Source organism: Schistocerca serialis, chromosome 2 (genome assembly GCF_023864345.2).
Source record: "Schistocerca serialis cubense isolate TAMUIC-IGC-003099 chromosome 2, iqSchSeri2.2, whole genome shotgun sequence".
In the NCBI taxonomy this organism is placed as follows: Eukaryota; Metazoa; Arthropoda; class Insecta; order Orthoptera; family Acrididae; genus Schistocerca; species Schistocerca serialis.
Genome location: NC_064639.1, coordinates 490,894,005 through 490,918,382, shown reverse-complemented (window position 1 = coordinate 490,918,382; position 24,378 = coordinate 490,894,005). Strand labels below are relative to the sequence as shown.

General features: G+C 43.2%; 1 protein-coding gene across 1 annotated transcript in view; it reads right to left on the bottom strand.

The window, feature by feature from the left end:
* LOC126457420 (uncharacterized) overlaps positions 1 to 16,269 on the bottom strand; it is a 47,731-nt gene extending 31,462 nt beyond the window's left edge. The window contains exon 1 of the mRNA XM_050093690.1: positions 16,149 to 16,269. The gene's annotated coding sequence lies outside the window, so the exon portion shown is untranslated. The remainder of the gene's footprint in view (positions 1 to 16,148) is intronic.
* Positions 16,270 to 24,378: the final 8,109 nt, after the last annotated feature.

Below are 24,378 nucleotides of genomic sequence, written 5' to 3'. Positions count from 1 at the left end.
TAAGAACAGGCAGTGGGTTTCTCATACAAAAGTTGCTTTCCAAATACGAAAAACCAACGACATTGAAAGTGCATTTTCCTAGTATTCAGATGTGGGAACATAGTTACTCCCACATTTCTTAAGTCATGAGCAAACCGTTTATGTCATTTCAGTATATTATTTAAAAGGACGATCAGATTGTAGAAGCCTCCTACATAAAGCATCAAAATGATAACAGTAGAGGTGCCCCGAGCAAAGTTACTCCTGAGCGCAAAATTCTGACTGTCGCGAGTATGCAATGGAGGGCGGACCCTGTGACATCCAAGGAGAGTCAAAAGGAATGCTTTACTCGAAAGTCAGAACAGGGGGGTACGTCACTAGATCCCCGTGCAGCAATACCTCCTCCAGGAACAAGATTTCAAGATCAGACCGGAACACTGGCACGTAAAATGCCACACAAACGTAGACATCTACATCCATACCTTACGATGTATGGTTGAGGGTCCTTGGGGTGATTCTGTCTTGGTGCCTTCCGTGTTTCATTCGCGAATGGGGAGTAGTGGTAACGACTGTCAGTAAGCCCTACATGAGTTAATTTCTTCGATGTTCTCATCGTGGTTCTTGCGGAGGGTACATTCAGAGGGAGGCAATATATTTTTTGCATGTAGGAGGAAGTGATATCTTTCTTAGCCCTCGTTGTAAAGTACGATCTCGGTACTAGAACAATAGACCTGTGGATGATGCTCAAAGCATCTCTTGTAGCGTCTGTCACCAGACTTTGTTGAGCATCTCGCTAATTCTCTCACGGTTACTACATGTTACCATTAGGGAATGCGCATCTCTTTATTGGATCTTCTGTTTCTTCCAATAACTCAATATGAAGAGGGTCACAGACTGATCAGCAATGTTCAAGAATCGGCCTAATGGATGTGTTGAGAGCGTGGATGAGCTACATTCCCTTAAGATTCCTCCAATACATCTCAGCGAGACATCTGCTTTTCCTACTACTAGCTTTGTGTGATGTTCCCACTCTATGTCGCTCTGAGCAGTATCTCCTAAGTATTTTACGGTTGTTACAGTTTCCGAAGATTATCAGCAACAATGTAACTCTCGCATGGTATCAGCTCGGGAGAAACATATGTATGAGGTCTTTCATGACCCCAGAGTGATTCTAGCAATTATACGTCGTAAAATGTGAAATATTTCCACAAAAATAATGGCTTATTGTGAGACCCATGCACAAGTTTGAAATTACACCTCCACTGTTGCATGCTCCAATTAAGCTGCAAACTTGTAAAAAATTATCAGAGGTAATGTTCCAATCTCTTCCCCTCAAGTGGTCAACTGAAACATGCACCACTTGTTTCTCTTGATTTATTCCCTTCCTTCAGCAGATTTCCCTGTATACAGTCATTTAAGAGGTAATCGGTCTCTCAATCTATAGCAGCCCACATTTTTATTTCGTACTTTCCAGGCTTTGAAGAAATGTACAGCTTGAATAGACACCATCCCTGAAAGCAGACAGGTGCTCATCAACTGTAATAATAAGAAATGCAGGCATCAACGAACATTTCAGACACAGACACTATAGGTTCAGCAATGGATCCAGAAACGGTTTTTCTTTTCTCTCCTGTAAGTTTGTCACCGAACCGGAGCCACATCAGAACGTCTCAGGGCCACTCGAAAAATATGTAAGCCGTACTCATCCGACCAAAATTCACTCAGAGGTTTCCCACGTGCCTTGTGTAAACCAGACCAAAGAATGAGTATCTGTAGTGCTGTAGAGTCAAGTTCAACTCGGTGTCAAGGTATGGCTATAGAATTTTACTGTATTCTGGACGATTACTGTTATACATTACTGTTGTACCCAGTACATTATTTGTGGTAAAAAGTCTGAAACAATCTGCCCATGTATGCAGTTGTGGTCTAATGTGATTTGGGATATGTGGAGTTTCACGTATTGTATTGTTGAAAGCATTCTTGGGCACATCGGGTCTCGGTAAGTCATATGTTATCCATCCACTTCTAGATATACAAGCGTAGCCGCACTAGTTTCCTGAATACCATTATGAAGTTCACACTCATTACATCCGCATATTCTCCGAGCTCTATATATTCCTCTATCATGTCTACATCAGCATCACTCATCGCTCTGATCCACATTTCCAAAAATTTATTGCTTGTGTCTATCTGCCAAAGCCTATACGAGCCCGTAGCCCTTTTCATAGCATACATCATCATCGATTATGTATAAATATCATACCATGTCTTACTTCAACAAGAAGTAATTCCTAACTGTAAATTAGTGCCAATAGAGCATATGTATGTATTTTCTGCGAATTGATTGCAACAAGAGACGTAAATGTCTCTTGAGAATGAGCATTGAGGCCAAGTTTTTATTTTCGTAATAATGATGGAAATAGACAAAATCACATGATGTATAGCTGCGGTATTTTCTGACCCCATTGCAAAAATATTAAAATATTACACTACGAGCCGTGATATAACCATAAACATCTTGCCCGCTTATAAAAAGTCCATACAAAGTATATCTGGAGGTCAAGAGGCCTACGTCCACGCTAAAATTGTTTCTTTGTAGTGAAAAGAGCCTTTGAGTCTTTTGTAAGCCCTTGTCGCCAGTTTGTGTAGGCCTCGTCGCTACTGTTGTTGCTGTAGGCAGGTTTCGAGTTCTTGAACGGCTTCTGGTGTAGTATGCAGCTAAGATAATTTCTCCCTGCCACTATTAGCCAGAAATGCCCTAGGGTCAGGTAACGGAATAGGAGAACGAATGTTCTACAACACTCCAACAAATCAGTAACAGAGTCCCACAAGTGAGTTGAAAGGTTTACGTAACTTTGCGGCTTGTCGAATAATGAAGTCTGCAGCACTGTATGTAATGGCCCGCAATGGCTAAGTGCAAATGATCTAGGTAAACTTCACAATACATATAAAAAGGAATTTACAACAACTGTATGTTCAATTCTAAGAGTTCACTAAATGACGTTCCCTGTCTAAGTCAGTCATGGACGATGTTCTATAACCAAGTGTGCAAGAGCCAAAGAGAAATTGTCCTTTGTCGTCCGGTCATTGGCGGATTGTACTCGGCCGGCAGTTGGCCGAGGCGAAGTCGATATCTTTATTCCCAGCGCCGCCAGCGGCGCTAGGAGAACTCGCGTTAAGTTCAAAAATGGTTCAAATGGCTCTGAGCTCTATGGGACTCAACATCTTAGGTCATAAGTCCCCTAGAACTTAGAACTACTTAAACCTAACAAACCTAAGGACATCACACACACCCATGCCCGAGGCAGGATTCGAACCTGCGACCGTAGCGGTCCCGCGGTTCCGGACTGCAGCGGCAGAACCGCACGGCCGCCGCGGCAGGCTCGCGTTAAGTGGCGAGTCTCTACTGCATTGACACCAGCCTGCATCTTTGCGTGTGTGGTGCTTTTGCCCTGGCTGTGTCTTGTTCGGACGACACAGGACCCCAGACACCAAGCAAGGAGTAATCAAGCAGAAACCAATATCTTCACTAATTTATACGGAATAAGTTGCATTTATTTACGCTCAAGGTCAGCTGCCAGTCTCTTTACCAATCGTCGATTCCTTGCAAGTCTACCTTGATGAAACTGATGCGTTTCTAACGTCTAAGAACTTTTCCAGTGGTTCAGAGGAGTCACCCATCGATATTCTGGTGGTCAACATTGAGTTACGTATCATGGATCAAGTACGAGGGGCGGGTGACCGAGCGAGGTGACGCAGTGGATAACACTCTGGCCTCGCATTTGGGTGGACAAAGATTCGCATCAGCGTCCAGCCATCCAGAGTTAGCTTTCCTGTGATTTCCTGACTTCGCTCCATGCAAATGCCGGATGGTTCTTTTGAAAGGGCACGGTCGATTTCCGTCCACATCCTTAATAAAACGATCTGAACGTATGCTTCGTCTCTAATGACCTCGTCGAAGGGACGTTAAATGCTGATCGTCCTTGTGTAGTAACGGTGGGCACATTTTTTTTTTAAATTATTGGCGCATTTACCCCATAGCTAAAAAACTTAACGCCCACTGATACTGGAGTTCGTAAGTGTCTGCATGTGACTTAAAACCAGATAGGCTACTCAGAGGACCATGTTAGAAACACTCTCCAGAGGTAAACTCCATACGAAAAGTCAAATTCTCTTGAATGAGACCACTGGCGGAATCTCGACTATATTAATCGTTCGACACTAGGTATATATTTAATAACCGCTTTCACAACACACCGAAAATGAGCATTATACGTGAGGTACGGTGGTTTATTAAGTTACTGCGATGTATGTATGAGGGCGTACTGACAAGTAATGCCTCTTACACCTTTCTAAATAAAATACACGTCATTAACATTTTACATCTTTATTCTTCATCTCTATATATTTATTTCTAAATATAGTCACCCTGGTGACGAACAAGTTTCTCCTAACGAGAGATCAGTTTGTTCGTACCGTCACTGTAGGACGTTCGACTTTGTTGACGGAACCACAACTTCACCTCTCCTTGCATTGCTTCATCACTATCAACGCGAAGTCCTCGAGGGCGTTATTTAGGTTTTGGGAACAGTGTAAGACGTCGTGGTCTACTGACCTTCATTGCTTACATATTCCGCCCTCACAATTATATTCTGCACATCAAGACGCTTCATTCGAACCCAAACTCTATAAGATAAAGTGAATGTTGTATGAATTCATGTAAACGATGTGCAAATAACAAGTAAGCTCACCGTGGCTGAAATACTCGAGGCTGGCGTACACACATACATTCCAGACACGACGGTCACAGGAGCTTTTAGTTCGAGAGAGGCAGACCACACGCCGGGAGACCGGTCCCTTCAGAGGATGAGTCAACCTCAGCCGCCCGTGGAGCGGACAGCATTAGCCCGTGAAAGGAAGCAAATTCCGCTACCTTGCGTGAGGGTGCCCAGCCCATGCGTTCTTTAGAAACAGAGCACGCAGTTTCAGAGGTTTTCACAGGGAGACAGCAAACGCCAAACGCCGATGCTACAGATTTCCGGATTGGTCGCCTTAAACGAAAGGTCATCCTCCCGTTTCAGAAGAGCAATGCTGATTGGCAGACGATATTTCTGACGCCATGAGCTGAAGGAGTAATGGAAGAGACCAAAATATATACCCCTTGACGTCTGGCGTGGAGAGGGGCCGTTCCGTTGTCGCTCTTGGAACGAGAACACGTAACGAGAGCGTGTGCACTCGTACGTGTACTCAAAGAGCGAGGAACAAGTCTCTCCTCAGTACTTCACTGGAAGAGCACCTCTGTCGAGAGCAAATCGGAGTGCGACTCTATATTGAGTCCTTGCGATTAAGCGTAGTTCACTGTGTTGGCCGCCACACTTATTATGCGGTGTGAACTGACAGAGGTATAGTTAAACGCCTGCGAGCGAATTTTTGAGTGGCATCGCGGTGGACTGGTTATCCGACGGTGTACCACGCCAATAGTTAGACTAGGGGCGAATAGGAGTCCTTGACTTCATCAAGGCATAGGGAGAGTTTGATTGGCGACGGTCAATCCAGATAGAACGAGAGTTATCTTATTTGTCAGCAGCGATCGGCGCAGACAGCAGTCATTGCTGCTTACGGTATTGTGCGCTACAGCTCTTGCGAGCCGCATATTTCCTCCACAACAGTACACGTCACTGTATTTCACACTCGACAGCCTCGACCATACCTACAAACATTCTAAAGGATAATTATTCAAGTTGAGTAGGCGCAACTCTCAGCCATTCTGCCAAGTCAATAGCAATCTTAAACTTTGTATAGAAATTTTATTAGCGAATCCTATCCTTGAGAGGTAACTTCACATTCCGAGAAGAACCCGGAACTTTTTCAGTTCATAACTAAAAGTTTCTCAGAATTTTAGCAAAATAAATAATAATTTTCGTTAGTTTCATGTTTTTCTTACACTAACTTGCACTACTCCAGTACCCAAGTATCCCACTAGTTACGTAATAAATTTTGTGAATTTTTGTGTCATTTCCTTACAGCGGACGACTCCGAAGATATTTATTGCTGAAAGTTTTTGAGGCATGTCTCTTTAGAACGTTCGGAGCGTCTGTCTGATTTCTGTAGTAGTGTGGGGTTGGAAATGCATCTTGCAGGAGCCACAGGGTAAAGGGTACATCTCAGATTAATCCGTTGCGCAGAATGACAGAATAGCACCCACATGTCGCTCACAACAGATGAAAATCAGACGGGGCGAAGCCGGGGCTGTGTGGAGGACGATCGATGACAGTGAAACCAAGGCGTCGGCTTATTGTAGACGTCGCAGCGCTCGTATGTGGTTTGACACTGCCATGCTAAAGGACAGGGTGCTCCCTGTGTGGACAAAATTTTCTAATTCTAAACTGGATTACAGCACGCTATTTCTCATGTGCCGACATGATTGCACCACACACCAGAATGTCACATGCTACAATTTGGATCCCTCTAGCGGCAGAGTATTACAAATATGCTGATATGAAGAAAAAAGTTTAGAATCTATAACGGATCTTTTACGTTGGGGCAAATTTATTTTATTTTTTGTTAGATGTTTTCGTTAAATAGCTGAATAAATTGTAATTAGGAATAATTTAATCAAGTAGAGTAGAAAAGATAAAGTCAAAGAGATGTTCATTGGGCGGACATTGTCGTAATATAACGTCGCGTTGTTCGGTTTGTCAAAACAAGTCGTTTGTGTTCCGTTCTGCTGTTCGGTCGTGCCAGTATCTCAAAGGAATTAACTCGGGGACTGGAATAAACATTCACATAATAGTTACGATTCGATGTTCCGACAAAAGGGGTTAACGTCAGTGTTAATTTGAATTGTGGGCGACAGGATTAGTTTTGACAGATACGTGAAAACGGACGTAACGAAAGTTGTTCGCATATCATCCTTGAACGTGATCTTTTTTTTTAATTAACGATTGCGGGCTAATTAAAAGCTATTATCTCATGATTAGGATCAATCCCTCTTTCCTCCTAGATAGTGATCATTCATTAACATGTACGTCATAAGAAAAAGGATTATTAATAAAAGTTATGTTAAATGACAATTACGTGTTATTCCGTTAGTGTGGAATCGACGTAATATCTCTGAAATGACATTGATATATAATTTGTGTCAAATACTGAACTGAGATAGGAAGTAAATTGAAATTAGTGAACATTTGATACTGAGACTATAGAAGCAGAAGCGCTTAAGGTTTCTCTTCTCAAAAAATGGAAAAATAAGTACGAACTTTAACTCAATAGTCAACATTATGGATAGCATTTCATACTAATTTTGACGACGCGCTGATAAACAAAGGAACGTTGAGCCTCTGTACGAGTAATAAAATTAAATCTAAAAACATAATTAATAACGGCGAACTCCGCTTTAACAAACTGTATTGCGTGTCGTCATCGGGGAATAACTGCTCAACCCTGAAGACTTGTGTGGTGGAATTAGAAGTCGGGCATATAAAACAAACTTAAAAATCCATTCAAGCTACAGTGGAGTCGGCACAACACGACGTGGGCAGTTATAAACCTTAATGAAGTTTGCTTTATTTAAAAAGCTTTAAGAGTTTTCATATAAAAAATTCGGATGCATTCCTTTACAGCATGTTCTCGTATTTGAAATGTGCTCTTGAGACAAAACGGCTGTATGTGACAGTTGTCGTAAGATTGCAAAAGAACCACCCGTTAGACTCCTGCACAGTGTCAGTTACGTCATGATGGCAAGAAACCTGACCTATAGTTCTCCAGTGAAGTGAGATCACCTTATTTCCGCGGTGATGTTAGGTCTTTCTCGTAGCCGTAAAAGCCAAGACTTTCGGCTGAAACTTGCACACATCTGAGAGGCCACGGACAGCTTCGCGCAGCTCGACCTCACAGAGGCCGCTTTGTTTTTGCTTGTCATCGCCTTGTGGGTTGAGACCGCCACGCAAGCGGCTGCAAGCAGCTGACATGCTGAACTGGGTGACCCCACGCTGCAGACTGTTCCTCTCGCGTGGCATGCTGGACAGATATGCACATATGGGAGAAGACGCATTCAGACCCCCGTACGCCACTCATATTCCTTTTTCGCGCAGTTCCATCAAATCGCTTATCGCCAATGTAGGGATTGATACTTCGAAACCGATATGGACGACTTCCAGAACGTCCTTGTTCTATACGAGACTGTTGCTTCCCCTCTAATCATTGCGTCATCGACGAAAAATTTAACGTTGCACTCCTCGTGTAGCTCTACCTTCTCACCATGCATGCATACATCAAGGAGATTGTATTGTAACAAATGCAGTTACTGCATCAACACAGACACAGTCGCTATTAATAATATAATCGCGCCCGGCGGGGCTAAAATGACGATACAAAAAATATTAGATTGGTGTATACGTTCGCAACGTTGAAACGGAACTTGTTGTACCGTTCCAATGTTTTATTAAATTGCTAGCACGCATAAATTATTAGCAAGAGTTTCTTCTCTTGCAGGTAATACCTCAGCTGGTGTCCGAAAGGAGAGAATGGACTAAACAGTGTTATTTATTGTATTTTTTTTATGTTGTATACCACGTTTCCCATTTTCCTTTCCTTTGTGCGGCCTGGACGGTATAAATGAGTGACTGTGTGAACTAGCAGAAAGCTTTAGGCACGGATTGTAACAGTGCATGAATGGCCGTTCTGGAGTAGGGTAGTACCAATCCCCCAAGCGTGAACAAGTTTAGCAGAGACCAAGTTTGCAGGTCAGGGCAAAGATGACACGTAGGCTCGCGTATTGGCTCTGTCAGGTTGGTGCGCCACCCCCACCATGTTTGTAAGCGGAACGGTTAGGCGAATTCGGTTGGAAGAGCACTTGTTCCTGGCCCTTGCGCAATACTAGAATAAAATTTCAGTTTAAAGATTCAAAAATATGTTGATCCTGACAGAACTATTCGACAAAGATTTTAGTTAAACGTTTAAATTTTCTTTAGCGCTTTCTTGTGTGTGTGTGTGTGTGTGTGTGTGTGTGTGTGTGTGTGTGTGTGTGTGTGTGACAATTCTGTAGTTATTTAGGAGGACATGTGGTAATGGGACGTCTACAGGTCGGGTGTCTGAGAACTCAGTACCTAACGGAATAACGTAGGTAGGAAGGTAAAATGCTTGAAATTACATGGGGTTTTACAGGAAACAAAAAAGTGCACAAAATGAGCAACAGATGGCGCTTCATAAGATGCAAAAGAAGATAGCAAAATCTTAACAATTGAGATTTAACAAAGACGATGTTCCTTACAGTAAATGCTCAACATGTCGGTCGTCATTCATCAACACAATACCTGTAGTCGAGGGACAATGTTGGGAACTGCACTATACAGCATATCAGTAGGTATGGTGAGAAATTGCCATCCCTAATAACGTTGGACGATCGCGGTAAACTTGCGACTTCACGGAACCCCTTAATAAAATCTCACGGATTGAGAACTGCGGCCTGAGACGCCACGCATGACTTACGTGGTGGCTCAGCACACGATCCTCACCAATAGTTGTGTGCAAGAGAAAAAAAAAATGGCTCTGAGCACTGTGCGACTTAACATCTTAGGTCATCAGTCCCCTAGAACTTAGAACTACTTAAACCTAACTAACCTAAGGACATCACACACATCCATGCCCGAGGCAGGATTCGAACCTACGAACGTAGCAGCCCCGCGGTTCCGGACTGCAGCGCTAGAACCGCACGGCCACCGCGGCCGGCAAGCTGCGCAAGAGAGCATTCACTTGAGTGGCAATATGGGGTAAAGAGCCATCCTGCATGAAAGCCGTACCTTCTGGCAAGTGTTTACCAGCCGCGCTAGGTATGATCTCTCTCACTACAGCTCATTACAGCTCATTCTATACACAAATCTCGTGTGGCGTCACTGGCCGGTTTCTGTATAGCGCCATCTGCTAGCCAGATTTTGTACTCTTTTGGTTTCAATATACCCGCAAGTCATTTCAGACACGTGTGTCAATTTTTACGTCTCTACCTACATTATTCCGTGAATTAGCTCATTTTCAAATATTAACGGACTTTAACGTCACCCTCTTTATAAAGAATGTAGTCCTGTCGATTATCTTCCGTGATGACTTAACATGCTTTATTCAGGCCCATCCAGACTTTTTTCGTAATTGTTAACATGAGGCAGTGAATTTCCTGTTAATTATTGTCCCACGACGGTACTGTAGCCCAAAGTTGATCCCGTGAAACAGTTTTCTCATGAAAATGTTAGTGAAGAAGTTTATTTACTTACTGAAATTTTCAATTTAACTATCACGATTACCTTGTTTTCTAACACGTGTATGTGGCCGGTATAAACTGACGACCGGAATATTACCTTGCTAGAACTAGTAATAACAGCTTTGTGTAACCTATCTGAAACATTTCTTGCATTTTGTGTGTATTATTATGATGTATTTCGAAGATGAATTTCAGTCAGATTTCTTAAACAGCTGATACACAATCACAGTCAAAATTTAGAAAATAAACAGCATGTGACAAATACTTGTGAGGTGCTGTTATATACTGAAAATGTGAATCCTATTACCTGTCGTTCAGTATGTTTTGCACGAAAACCAAGATCCATTACCAAACGACTGCAGAGTATATCCGTACAACATCAACAAGTAGCGACACTCATTACGGTCTAACTCTGCGGTTGATCAAGTGCGTTATACTAACCACAACATGTTGAGAGCTTTGTTATTTAAGTACGTTGTCGGAATTTGTTTTTAATTTTTTGCGGAAAGTTACGACATCCGATATGACTTCCTAGGAGGTAAAGCGACCAGATTTACGTCTCGATAACGCACTGAATCACCAAAACTTTGCAGTTCTGAGAATCTAATGCACGAATGCGTGACACTTCCTTAAGCCGTTAAGGCGTCGCACAAACCTCCTCGTTGCCTTTCGACGAATTACACCTTCTCCTTGAAATGCTAATGGGCAATATCTACACATGTAGCACGCTTACGGAGACCGACAACAGTTTACAGTTACGAGCATCTCACATTCTTCACACTTATTCAAGCTCCTAATCCTTTAAGCCGACATACAAATTTCCTCGAAATATTCGACGAAGTACACCGTCGTCATGCGCTGCTATCGGAAAGTAGCTAGACGTGCAGCATTCCTTATGTTTCCAGTATTCGGCAACAGTTAGCAGTTCTGAGAATCTGTCACACAGGACACTTCCTTAAGCCACCATGCCGTCAATATGGCACACAAACTAACTTCTCCGGTGCGTTTTGGCGAACCACGACCTTGAGATGACAATGTGGTGTGAGGTACCGATGATAGATGGTTTGTCTGGCACGGGTATCGAGAGAAAGACCACCTAAATTGTTGTCCTCCTCTGTGATTAGCTGCTGCGTTCGGAAGTTGTGCGCCAAAACGATAATATTCTGTTATTAATATCAGAAAAGCTAAACAGCATATTTACTTGCATTTCATATTAAAGCAAAATGGTTCATTTTTAGATTAAAGTTCAGTCTTGATCACGTTATGTCTGTTTTAATGAGTAACCGGTTTCGGTTTTTTCTATAAAACCATCATCAGACCCATTGGCTCCCTTGGGTTGGTAGGTGGAGCTCTCCTTGCTGCTGTGCAGTCAACTGATCAGTTGAGCCTTCTAGGAAGGTCGTTTGGTGGAAGTACTGGTCGATGGCTGGGAGGTCGAGGTACGTAGGAAGTCTGCACGGGACGGTTCCTTCTTGAAGGCCCGTGCATCTGACTTCTGGGTCTTCGTCTTAGCAGAAGCTGATGAAGGGGCTGGTGTCTGTGGGGTGATGGGAGGAAGAGGAGACGTCAACCGCGCGATCTTTGAACTGACAGGAGTGTGGCTCGAAGCAGTTTCTGTGCCTGAAAGGCGCTCTCAGTTTCTAGTAACAAGGTACCATTACGCAGCCTTGTACAAGACTTAACAGTACCGGCTATGGCATCTACGCCCTTCTGGATAACGAAAGAGTTGACAGAGGAAAAATCCTTTCCGTCGTCAGATCGAGAAACGACGAGGAACTGTGGGGCAGGCGGTAGTACTTTTGTCACTGGGGGCTGGTCATGTTTCCGTTTGTGGGCAGAAGTCGAGAGAGAAGAAGAGAATCCCCCATGATTGCCAGCGTCTCCGATGGCGCGCTCCTTCCTTGTGGGGACCCTCTCAGAGGGCACTCCCGCCTTAGGTGAATGCTTACACCTCAGGTCACACCTCCCGAGAAACAGACGGAGGGACCAATCGGCATGGTCAGAAGGTATCAGCTCAGGCAATCACCCCTCCCTGGGCCTGGCCTTTACCAGGGGGTACGTGCGTGCCTTACTTGTCTACCCAGGGCGGGGAATTACGCGTTACCCCGTCACCGGCTACGCGTGCGAACGCGTGGGTCGGCCTTCAGGCGCGCACCGGGAGGAAGGAAATTGGAGGAACAACTTCGGAGGGTTCACCGCTACAAAAATACAAACTAATTTCTCCTTGTCCGTGACAACGCAAGGCCTCACCCAAGACTGGTACCAGAGACTAGCTCCCAAAACTTCATTAGACTGTTCCTCATCCACCCTACTGCATGGATCTCGCGCTTCCGACTTGCACCTGTTTCGTCCAATAAAGGATGCACTTCGCGGGAAGCAGTAGCTCAATGATGGGGATGTTATTGATGCATCGAGATGTTGGCTCCGACGTCGACCAGTAGAGTGGTACCGTGGGGGTACAGAGGCCCTCCCAACAAGGTGGCTTAGGGCCGTCGCATTGAAAGGAGATTATGCTGAAAAATGTGGCTTTGCAGCCAGAAGAGTGGGTATTATTAACGAGTATTGGAATCCTGAACAATACCAACCTGCTTTCAGGAAAAGTGTTTTATTACTTATTGAACTCGCCTCGTAGATTCCACATTACTTATTTCAGTGGCCAACAAATGCGTATCCTTCTTGCACCATGATGTATCATAGGTAAGCCTTCGTGTAAATTTTATATTCATTCTTGTGCCATGCTTGTCCCGTCAGCTGTGTCCTGGGTCTAAAACTACCGATAGCACAATACTACTAATATTGTGTTCCCTCGATGTTACACAGGAGCAGCATTTGTGTTTTCTGTGGCTTAGTAACTACGTATCCTTTGCGCAGATCACCTTGAAGGACAGTACGGCGATGTCTGAGTTGAGTCGCCCATTTTTTGACTGTTGGTAATAACGGAGCAGGTTCTTTATGAAACCACCAATTCAGAATACGTTTTGGTTGCCGATCAAACTTCCAGACTAAAAAAGTTATGACGACCCAGAATTCGAAACTATTCATTTGAAAGCAACATAGAACAACTTAAAATAGCTGTTTAAAATACAAAGACTATTTGGCAGATCAAATTGATGCTTGATTTCTGTTACGGCGGAACATGTATCAAATTAACAAAAAAAAACTTTGAAATCGACACCATTTCGACTGTAGTCCGAGGTCTTCGCTTTATCCTCGGATAAGTAACAACTGCAAATCTCTTCTCTCTAGCAGTTCTCACATCCCCCTCTCGAAAGATCATTAATTTCCTGAACACGGATGCAAGAGTTATTTTAAATGTCACAATCGATTATTTCAGCTAGAGTGTTTACGTGTAATTAAATTTTAATTTTCTTAACTGGGTTTGGAGTAAAACTCAACCCTCCAAAACAAACAGAACCTTGCGTTTCATCATAAAATTTTACTTACCGCCTTTATACTGTACTACCATGCCATACGCAAACAAACGTTTGATGAAATCGTCACACAGTATAATGAACTGAAGTGTTCCTGTAAAAGCCCCGTTGCACCCATAGACGGGGCCCGTTCGTTATCAGTGCACAAAATGTCAGTCAGAATGTCATTTTTCACGTTTTTCGACCGTTTCTATTCTAGTACGTCACATGTAAAGTTAAAATTGCAGTCATACTGTTTTCAACGGAAACCTCCGCTATTCTACAGGTCGCGGCAGTCAGCTTACAGGTGGATACTGTACTTTCACGAGCACGTTGATAACTGTGCCGCAACCTTCTTTGTCTGGCTTTACACGCAAACAGTTTATCCTCGACTGTACTGATCAGACTAAAGGAATAAACGAAATACCGATAAAGAACTGGAAATTCGAGGCTTGTCAAGAGCGACAGTACCGCAGTTAAAGCGAAGAATGCTGGTTATACTGTTAACTTTCGTGGCATTAGTAAATAAGACTTCAGATTACAACGTCTTAAACACGTGCGTCAGAGGCGTAAGTGACGGAACAGGAGCAGTTGTGTGTGTCCTGAGCATTTACTGCACTACAGCTGGCTATGATTACTGATAAAGAAACTACGATCCCGTAAAGAGCTGGTCCGATTTGTAGCTGGAGCAGTCTTTTCTTCGTAGTTACAACACAGCCGGTAATCCTCTGAGGCCAGACAATTCCAACCTGCCTCGTGGAACTTTGCAAAGACTGTTTTTGTCTACAAATTGCGTCACTGAACTCATAATACGTGACATTAGTTTTAAGCTAAGATTTTTCACGGATGACGTTGTCGAGAGCAAACTGCGCGAAAATGCAACTTGTCCTTCAAAAGGAATGTATATGCTCTGGGTACTGCCACGTCTTTTAAGCGAAAGACTATAAGGTTGTGCTCTTCTCCTAATATAAGAAGCAGAAAGCCCACAGCTACGCAACAAACTGAACGGAACTCGAACTTGAAATAAGAAAGAGAGGAAATAGTAACTAGATAAGGACTAAATTCTTAATTTGTGTTGCAATACTGTCCGTAGTTTGTGAGATTACGTAACGAGTTTCAATTCTGTCCCTGCAAATACTAAAAATACGCATTTATTCTACCGTAAGCGTTTCGTTTGATGGGTTACATACACAGTGTGTTGCCTGGACTGAAATAGACAAAAAATTTAGCTTTCCTTTAGATCTAGCATTAGACGTGAATTTTAAATCATTCTGACTACAAAGCGTCGACAGTGCTTTAAATAAATGAAAAGAGGCGCTTAAGAACGTATAATAGCGCATAATTTAATAGGTGCACAGGCAGTTTTGAAATATGTTACTAAAATAATTAATAAGTTTAGTAGTGATTAAAGAAAATGATTTAGCAACGCGAACAGAAACCTAACAAAAGGATGTGAAAAGACTGGCTATAAACTGAAGATGTCGAACAGCTGCTTACATGTGCCATTGTGGGACTAGCGCAATGTTATCCGGCGGCACACCCTAGAATTGTAAATACAACAGTTGTTATTGTGACCGTAAGTCACAAGACTGGTTTGATGCAACTCACCATGCTAGTCTATCCTGAGCAAGTCTCTTCACCTCCGAGTAACTACTAAACCCTGCATCCTTCTGAACCTTTTACCCACTGCACTTCCTTCCAGTACTAAAGTGGTGATCCCTTGAGTCTCAGAGTGTGTCTTATCAACCGATCCCTACTTTTTGTCAAGTTGTGACAAAAATTTATTGCCTCCCCACTTAAGTACGTCCTCATTAGTTACGTGTTGTACCTGTCTATCCTTCAGCATTCTTCTGTAGCACAGCATTTCAAAATCTTGTGTTCTCTTCTTGCCTAAACTGCTCGTCAGCAGAGTCGAAATCGTATCGTTTGTTTAGAATACGTGTCGAATCGCACTGAGAGCTTACAGAGAAGTGCGGCATAGATGACTGCTTCTTTCAACATAATCTAACATTCCCCAAAAAAATATGTTTTCTGTATCTGCGTTTAATAGGTGAAAAAAAAGGTTACAGCAAAAAGCATTAGCAAATCTTCTAGAGCCTCAGGATCACACAAGAAAGTAGATAAGAGAAAACATTAGGTACAGTACTGCATTTATGAGGGCAAGTAGCTTATCGTTTTTACTTCAGAAAACGGAGGGGAAGGATGGAAACATCACCACTTCAATTTGATTTGTATGCGACAATAAATAGCAAATTAACCTCCAACGCTCTCGTCAACAGCAGTCGGAGAGAAAGCTCTTTCAGACACAGTTCAACGTGAATAACATGCCTACAGGTGTGCAATTTCAAACACTAAACGTCGAGATGGATGAAACGTCGCTTTTGGCGAACTCATGGAAGTCAAACATGTATTGAGTGAATGCACATGCAAAACCCGTCGACAACAACTTTCAAAAGCCTCTTGATAACTAGGTACAACACTTTAGGAGATGGCGTGGACTAACTAACCAATAAGCTGCCGGTATCTGCCCGCAGGTTCTTGCGGCGCGGCGGCTGGCGGTGTGCGTGCAGACGCTGCTCAGTGCAGACTAAAGCTGACAGCAGCCGGCAGCGCGCCTTCGCCCTTCCACGGCCGGCATATCGTGTGCCGCAGGCCGGGCAGAGGGGCGTCACGGACAACGCGTTGCGCAATCGTCAAGTCCCAGAGAACTAGCAGGTCGAGGACGTGCGCACTACAAATGAACGTCCGCGAAAAGGCGTCCCCCGTCCTCCGCTTCCTCTGTGGGTCTCCCGGAATGGTTCCCAGGGTGATGTCGCTAACCACGCACCGCTATACCACCACTACCACAATGTGGTAGGTTCCTTCCTCACAAAAGCTTTGCTTCAGAGTAGAGTTCTACCAGAATTACGGTTCGGTAGTCTTGACAACATCAGTGACGCAGTAAGTGGTAGGATTACCGGTAATAGTGGTGGCATTGGAAGGGAAAGAAGCATAAATGAATGTGTAAGAGAGAAGCTGAGATTCAGCGACTGCTCGTTGTTTTTTTGTTTCGTTGATTGTTTTTTCTTTGCACATAATTAGAACCACACGTCATTCAGTGTTACTCCATTGTGTATTTCATATCCTTAAGGAATATAAATTGCATTTTTATGAGTAATGAAAATTAGCTGATTGCGTAACTTCAGCACTTTCGTGTAACCAAAGCAAATCCTTTTGATGTAAGTACAGTTTACATGCTCAATGTGAAACTTGTTTATGAATAACAGAAATGTGTTTTATAGAAGTTCGACCAAGTACTGAAACGATTTTTGATATATTTTTGTTTTGCTGTTTATTTTATATTTCCTTTGTGATCACGAAATTGCATTTTCTAGCACTATGTGAGAAACCTGTATTGATTTCATTATTTGTACGACTGCGTACCTCTGTTTCACGTTACAAATCAACTATTTTCGAATAAAACCTGAATTAAATATTGCAACTGCAGGTTTTCTATAAGCAACAGTATAACAAACTGTAGCTGGACAACTATATAAATCAAAAATGTTCCGCAGATTACCCGGCCCTTTATATATCTTCATTCACTCTCTAGACAGTTTGTCACTTCTGGCTAGCCGGCCGGAGTGGCCGTGCGGTTCTAGGCGCTACAGTCTGGAACCGCGAGACCGCTACGGTCGCAGGTTCGAATCGGGCATGGATGTGTGTGATGCCCTTAGGTTAGTTAGGTTTAAGTAGTTCTAAGTTCTAGGGGACTGATGCTCCGAAGTTGAGTCCCATAGTGCTCAGAGCCATTTGAACCATTTTTGAACTTCTGGCTGTCAGAGAATCCAATAAGACACTGTTCACTTACGTAGGGAAAAGATCGTTACGAGGTAGCGCCCGATAGGTATGCAACACACCTAACATACAGGTAAAACGGGTATGACCATAACAGGCCAAAGCTGCTGGGAAAACTAACTGCTGCGCAGGGTTACAGAGCGGTCTAGGGCGCTGCAGTCATGGACTGTGCGGCTGCTCCCGGCGGAGGTTCGACTCCTCCCTCGGGCATGGGTGTGTGTGTTTGTCCTTAGGATAATTTAGGTTAAGTAGTGTGTAAGCTTAGGGACTGGTGACCTTAGCAGTTAAGTCCCATAAGATTTCACACACATTTTGAAAACTAACGTATTGTTTACTTACGATAGTCTAAAGTAGCCTTTCCTCCACGCTGTTTTCTTCTTTTTCAGGCTATCAGTGTACTGACTGTTTTGATGCCGCTTGTCACGTATCCCTCTCTTGTGTAAACCTCCTCATCTCAGAGTGCCACTTGCACCCAACGTCCTCCGTTATTTGTTAGATGTATTCCAAACTCTGTCTTCCCCTACAGTCTTTATGTTCTTCAGCTCCCTCTAGTATCATAGACTAACACATTTTTATGATGCCCTGCCTTCTACTTCTCCAAATTTTCCACATGTTCCTCTCATCGCCTACTCAGTAGAGAACCTGCTCGCTTATTATCTTATCAGTCTTCTAAATTTTCAACATCCTTCTATAGAACCATATCTCAGATTCTTAGATTCTCTTCTTTTCTCTTCTTTATCCCACAGTTCATGATTCACTTACATACAACTCTGTGCACCAAACGCACAATGCAAAATTTCTTCCTCAAATTAATGTGAATATTTGATGCTACTAGAACTCTTGTGGTCAGGATCGCCCTCTTTGCATGTGCTTTTCTGATTTTCACGTCCTCCTTCTTGCGTCTGTCATGTCTGTCATGTGGTTTTTGCTTCCAGTGTAGCACAATTCCTTTACTTCGTCTACCCCATTAAGCTTATCGCTAATCCGGTTTCCGCTACTTTTAATCATTTTTGTCTTTCTTCGGTTTTCTCTCAATGCTGTGTGCTCATTACACTGCTCATTCCACCCAAAAGGTCCAGCATTACGTCCTCATTTACAGTAACGGCAATGTCACCGAGAAGTCTTATAATTGATGTCGTTTCACTCTGAAATTTAATCCCACTCCTGGACGCTAATTATATCCTTTTCTAATGCCTTTTCTAATGGAAGCACTTCGTTCTTGCTCTTCCATTCCTATTTTACCATCTTTGTTCTCGTACATATTGTATACTACCCGGATTTTCCTGTTTTGCTCAGAGCTTAGAACACATTTCACTAGTTTACGTTATCGCACGATTTTCTCGCTCAACAAATACTATGAAAATGTACTGTTTCTTATTAAGTTCTCGTTCCATTATCAAACGGAGCCATTACTGACCTCTCCGTTTCCTTTATTTTTCCTAAAGTTAATTGGATTATCTCAACCAGATCCTCGAGTTTCTTTTCAAATCTTATGTCCATTATTTTTGTCAAAACCTTGTGTGAATGAGATGGTAAGCTAATTGTGCCATTGTTCTCACACGTATCTGCCCTTGCTAACTTCAGCGATATGTGGATGATATTTCTACGAAATGATAATACTCATAGATTCTGCAACCAACTTGATTAGTAATTCGATTGCGACTTCCTCCAACGTTTTCAGAAATTCTGAAGTAAAGTTGTCTATGACTTCCGCCTTATATGCTAGTAGTTCTTCCAAACCACCGTTGCACTATAATACTGCAAAGGCACTGTGCCTTTAATGGAGCAATTAACACTGCCTTGCATGTCCTCATGCCGTTGATCATTTCTGATTCCTTAGGGGCCGTTTCTTACCGCAAGGATAGCAGGATGCCCCGAACTTCTGTCAACCTCTCCGCCCTCTTTGATAAGGCCATTGTCAGATCGATGATGATTACTTATACTATAACTCTTCAACCGCTTTGCCGACGGTTTTTATTTAAATTTTTAGCTGTGGGTGGAATCGAAACCAGGACCTAGCACGTTTTCATTACAAGCCTTATGTGCTAACCCTGCACCATTGCACTATAGTGGCATGATGATCTACTAGCTGTTTAAAGTATTTCTGTGACCAATGCGTTCGTTTCGCTTGAATGAGTTGTATGAACGTCATTATGTTTTTGCTGGTACTTTCAGGAAAAACTATGCTTTCATAGCATTTCGGATGCTTGTAGCTACGTCACTTTATAATCGGAATCGCTCAAAACTGCGTCGCTGTTCGCTGTGTAGGCTTGTGTGTAACTACTGGTTTAAGAGAACGTACACGTCTCGTCGACCTTCCCGTAGTTAATAGGAGAATGTATTTTTTATTGTGGTCCAGACGAGAGCAGCGTATTGCAGTGATAGTATTTGATCCCGCTGTGTTTGATCCGACAGGCGTTGACAAAGCTTGTCGAACAGTGTGGTTTTCTTCCATCTTTCACACGTGTCTTGCAGTTTAAATTGGGAATTTATAGACTCCTTATATCAAATTATTCGGTGGGTGAGAATTTCGCGATATCAGCTGAAATGCGTATAATTGTAATAACCAAATGTGAGATATGAAAGTTTCTATCAGGCTGGGATTCGAGCACGGCACAAATTTGTCACAGTTGGATAACATATCTGTAAGTTTTAAAGCACACGTCACGTAATTCGCATTTTATACGGGTGCTGAATGTCAAATTTAAAAAAAAAATTGAGAGATTTGTTTATGATGGACATAAAAATTTTAAGAGACTACGTAATGGTAGCAGATTACTATAACGTCACCTGCTATATATAAAGTGGATTGCTGCAGAAAATAAGAGACGTCATACTGTTCTACATATACTCCAAGACAAAGAAATGACGCACCACGAAGAAATTATCGGACTGGAACGGAAATCGGTAGATGTGATGTGCATGTACAGACAAACTGATGATTACAACTTCAGAAAAAATGGATGGTTCTTTCAAGAGAAAGAGCTTCACAAATTCGGCAAATCAATAACGAGATGGTCCATGTCTGGACCTTATGGAAGCAGCTAATGGGTTGGCATGGATTGATAGATTTGTTGCATGTCCTTCTGTGGGATAGCGTGTGAAGTTATGTCCAATTGACTCTTTAGATCGTCAAAATCGCGAGCAGGTTGGAGGGCCCTTTCAGTCTGGAACCGCGCGACCGCTACGGTCGCAGGTTCGAATCCTGCTTCGGGCATGGATGTGTATGATGTCTTTAGGTCAGTTAGGTTTAAATAGTTCTAAGTTCTAGGGGACTGATGACCTCAGATGTTAAGTCCCATAGTGCTCAGAGCCATTTGTGGGCTCTAATCTCTCTGATTTTACCCTCATGGTCTCCCCGCGAGATATACGTAGGAGGGAGCAATGTACTGCTTGACTCCTCGGTGAAGGTGTGTTCTCGAAACTTCAACAAAAGCCCGTAGCGAGCTACTGATCGTCTGTCCTGCAGAGTCTTCCACTGGAGTTTATCTTCGTAACGCTTTCGTGATTACTAAATGATCCTGTAACGAAGCGCACTGCTCCTCGTTGGATCTTCTCTATCTCTTCTATCAACCCTATCTGGTACGCATCCCACACCGGTGAGCAGTATTCAAGCAGTGAGCAAACAAGTGTACTGTAACCTACTTCCTTTGTTTTCAGATTGCATTTCCTTAGGATTCTTCCAATGAATCTCAGTCCGGCATCTGCTTTACCAACGATTAATTTTATGTGGTCATTCCATTTTAAATCACTCCTAACGCCTACTCCCAGATAATTTATGGAATTAACTGCTTCCAGTTGCAGACCTGCTATATTGTAGCTAAATGATAAAGGATCTTTCTTTCTATGCATTCACAGCACATTACACTTGTCTACATTGAGATTCAATTGCCATTCCCTGCACCATGCGTCAATTCGTTGCAGATCCTCCTGCATTTCAGTACAATTTTCCACTGTTACTACCTGTCGATATACTACAGCATCATCCGTAAAAAGCCTCTGTGAACTTCCGATGTTATCCACAAGGTCAATTATGTATATTGTGAACGGCAACGGTCCTACGACACTCCCCTGCGGCACACCAGAAACCACTCTTACTTCGGAAGACTCCTCTCCATTGAGAATGACATGCTGTTTTCCAGGAACGCTTGAATCCAATCACACAATTTGTCTGATAGTCCATATCATCTTACTTTGTTCATTAAACGACGGTGGGGAACTGTATCATACGTCTTGCGGAAGTCAAGAAACACAGCACCTACCTGGGAACCCATGTCTATGGCCCTCTGAGTCTCGTGGACGAATAGTGCGAGCTGGGTTTCACACGATCGTCTTTTTCGAAACCCATGCCGATTCCTACAGAGTAGTTTTCTAGTCTCCAGAAAAGTCATTATACTCGAAAATAATACGTGTTCCAAAATTCTACAACGACGTTAGAGATATAGGTCTATAGTTCTGCACATCTTGAAAACGGGGATGAGCGGTGCCCTTTTGCAATCCTTTGGAACGCTATGCTCTTCTAGAGACCTCCGGTACAGCGTTGCAAGAAGGGGCCCAAGTTCGTTGGCGTACTGTGTGTAAAATCGAGCTGGTATCCCATCAGGTCCAGCAGCCTTTCCCCTTTTGAGCGATTTCGTTTTTCTATCCCTCTGTCATCTATTTCGATATCTACCATTTTGTCATCTGTGCGACAATCTAGAGAAGAAACTACAGTGCAGTCTTCCTCTGTGAAACCGCTTTGGAAAAAGACATTTGGTATTTCGGCCTTTAATCTGTCATCTTCTGTTCAGTACCATTTTGGTCACAGAGTGTCTGGACATTTTGTTTTGATCCACCTACCGCTTTGACATAAGACCAAAATTTCTTAAGATTTTCTGCCAAGTCAGTACATAGAACTTTACTTTCGAATTCATTGAACGCCTCTCGCATAGCCCTCCGCACACTACATTTCGCTTCGTGTAATTTTTGTTTGTCTGCAAGGCTTTGGCTATGTTTATATTTTCTGTGAAGATCCCTTTGCTTCCGCAGTAGTTTTCTAACTCGGTTGTTGTACCACGGTGGATCTTTTCCATCTATTACGATCTTGCTTGGTACATACTCGTCTAATGCATATTGTACGATGGTTTTGAACTTTGTTCACTGATCCTCAACACTATCTGTACTTGAGACAAAACTTTTGCGTTGAGCCATCAAGTACTCTGAAATCTGCTTTTTGTCACTTTTGCTAAACGGAAAAATCTTCCTACCTTTTTTAATATTTCTACTTACGACTGAAATCATCGATGCAGTAACCGCTTTATGATCGCTGATTCCCTGTTCTGAGTTAACTGTTTCAAATAGTTCTGGTCTGTTTGTCACCAAAAGGTCTAATATCGCCACGAGTCGGTTCTCTCTTTGAAGTATCCCCGGCTGTTGTTGTACCTGCCGGCACGCATTGAAGACGCGACCCTGTAGTGTCTGCACATCGTAGATTGGCGTGCGTGGCGTAGACCGGTTCTTTCAAGTGTCCGCATAATCAAAAGTCTAGGAGATTGAGGTCTGGAGAACGAGCAGGCCAAGCTGTCTCTCCCTCCCTCTCCCCGACCAATCCAGCCGTCCCACCCCCTCCCTCCCCAGACCAATCCAGCCGTCCCAAAATGTCTCTGTCAGATGTTCCCGCACATTGTTTCGAAAGTGTGCTGATGTGCCATCGTACACGAACTACTTTTTTATTCATTGCTGCTATGGCACAGCCTCCAGCAACGTAGGGAATACATTGACGAGAAAGTCCAGATAATGCACCCCAGTTAACCTTTGTTGTAGATAGTATGGCCGTATTAATCTGTTGCTAAGTACGCCTGCCCATACGTTGATTGAGAATCGATGGTGATGCCCTCTTTCCTGGATTGCTTTGGAACTTACAGCTGCCCATACATGCTGGTTATGTAATTCACAACACCATGTCTTGTGAACCCGTCTCATCGGTAAGTAAAATCTTGGATGTGAGAAGTGGATCTGCGGCAACAGCCACTGACAGTACCGCCGTCTGCCACGAGGATCCTGTGACCTTAGGTCCTCAACGCGATGTACATGATGTGGGCTCAGCAAATATTCATGAAGTACCCGCCTGATAAGAGAGTGACGCACGCATTCTGCTGCTAATAATCGCCACACATTGGCCCCGGGGGATCTTCCATCGAACAGAGTACACGCTCCTCCATGTCAGGCATGCGAACTGTGCGGGACCTTCCACTGTCGGTCTTCCGAGGTGCAGTGGCACTTGTGTTCCTCAGACGCTGGAAAAGTCTGCCGAACAGCTTATCAGAGGCCACTCTACGCTGTGGATATTTTTCAGCGTAGAGGACACGTGCTCGCTACCTAGGTCCATTTGCTAAACCATAGCAGAATATCATATCCGCCGTTTCAGTTGTCGAGTAATAGGTTTCCATTGCTAGCAAGTGGTGAAAGAGAGAAAATGTAAATGTACTGCACCAATAACAGTAAACACATAAGTTAATCTGCGCTTGGAAGAAGGCAAATCACCAGGATGCGTACCAAGGCACACAAACTCGACCAAAACTGACGTAACCTACAACACGACTCGACCCACAAAACTGCCTGCAGACTACCTAACGGTAGATAAAGTACTGTAAGACATCATAATACCCTGCTGACACATTTGACGGAGTACCAATGCAACGACTGTGCTAATATCCGCAACCAGTCATCGCGCTACCCTCCCTATAAACACGTCTTTATCTCGTGAAGTATGCGTTTCAGGTCACATGTTTATCGGACTTATTTTTCTTATTTCGATGAGTACTCCCACCTCTCAAAGTATTCCACACTTGTATTCCACACTTTTTTGAACACCCTGTATTCAGATTATTATACTAAAGGACATATTTTTTAATAAATGAT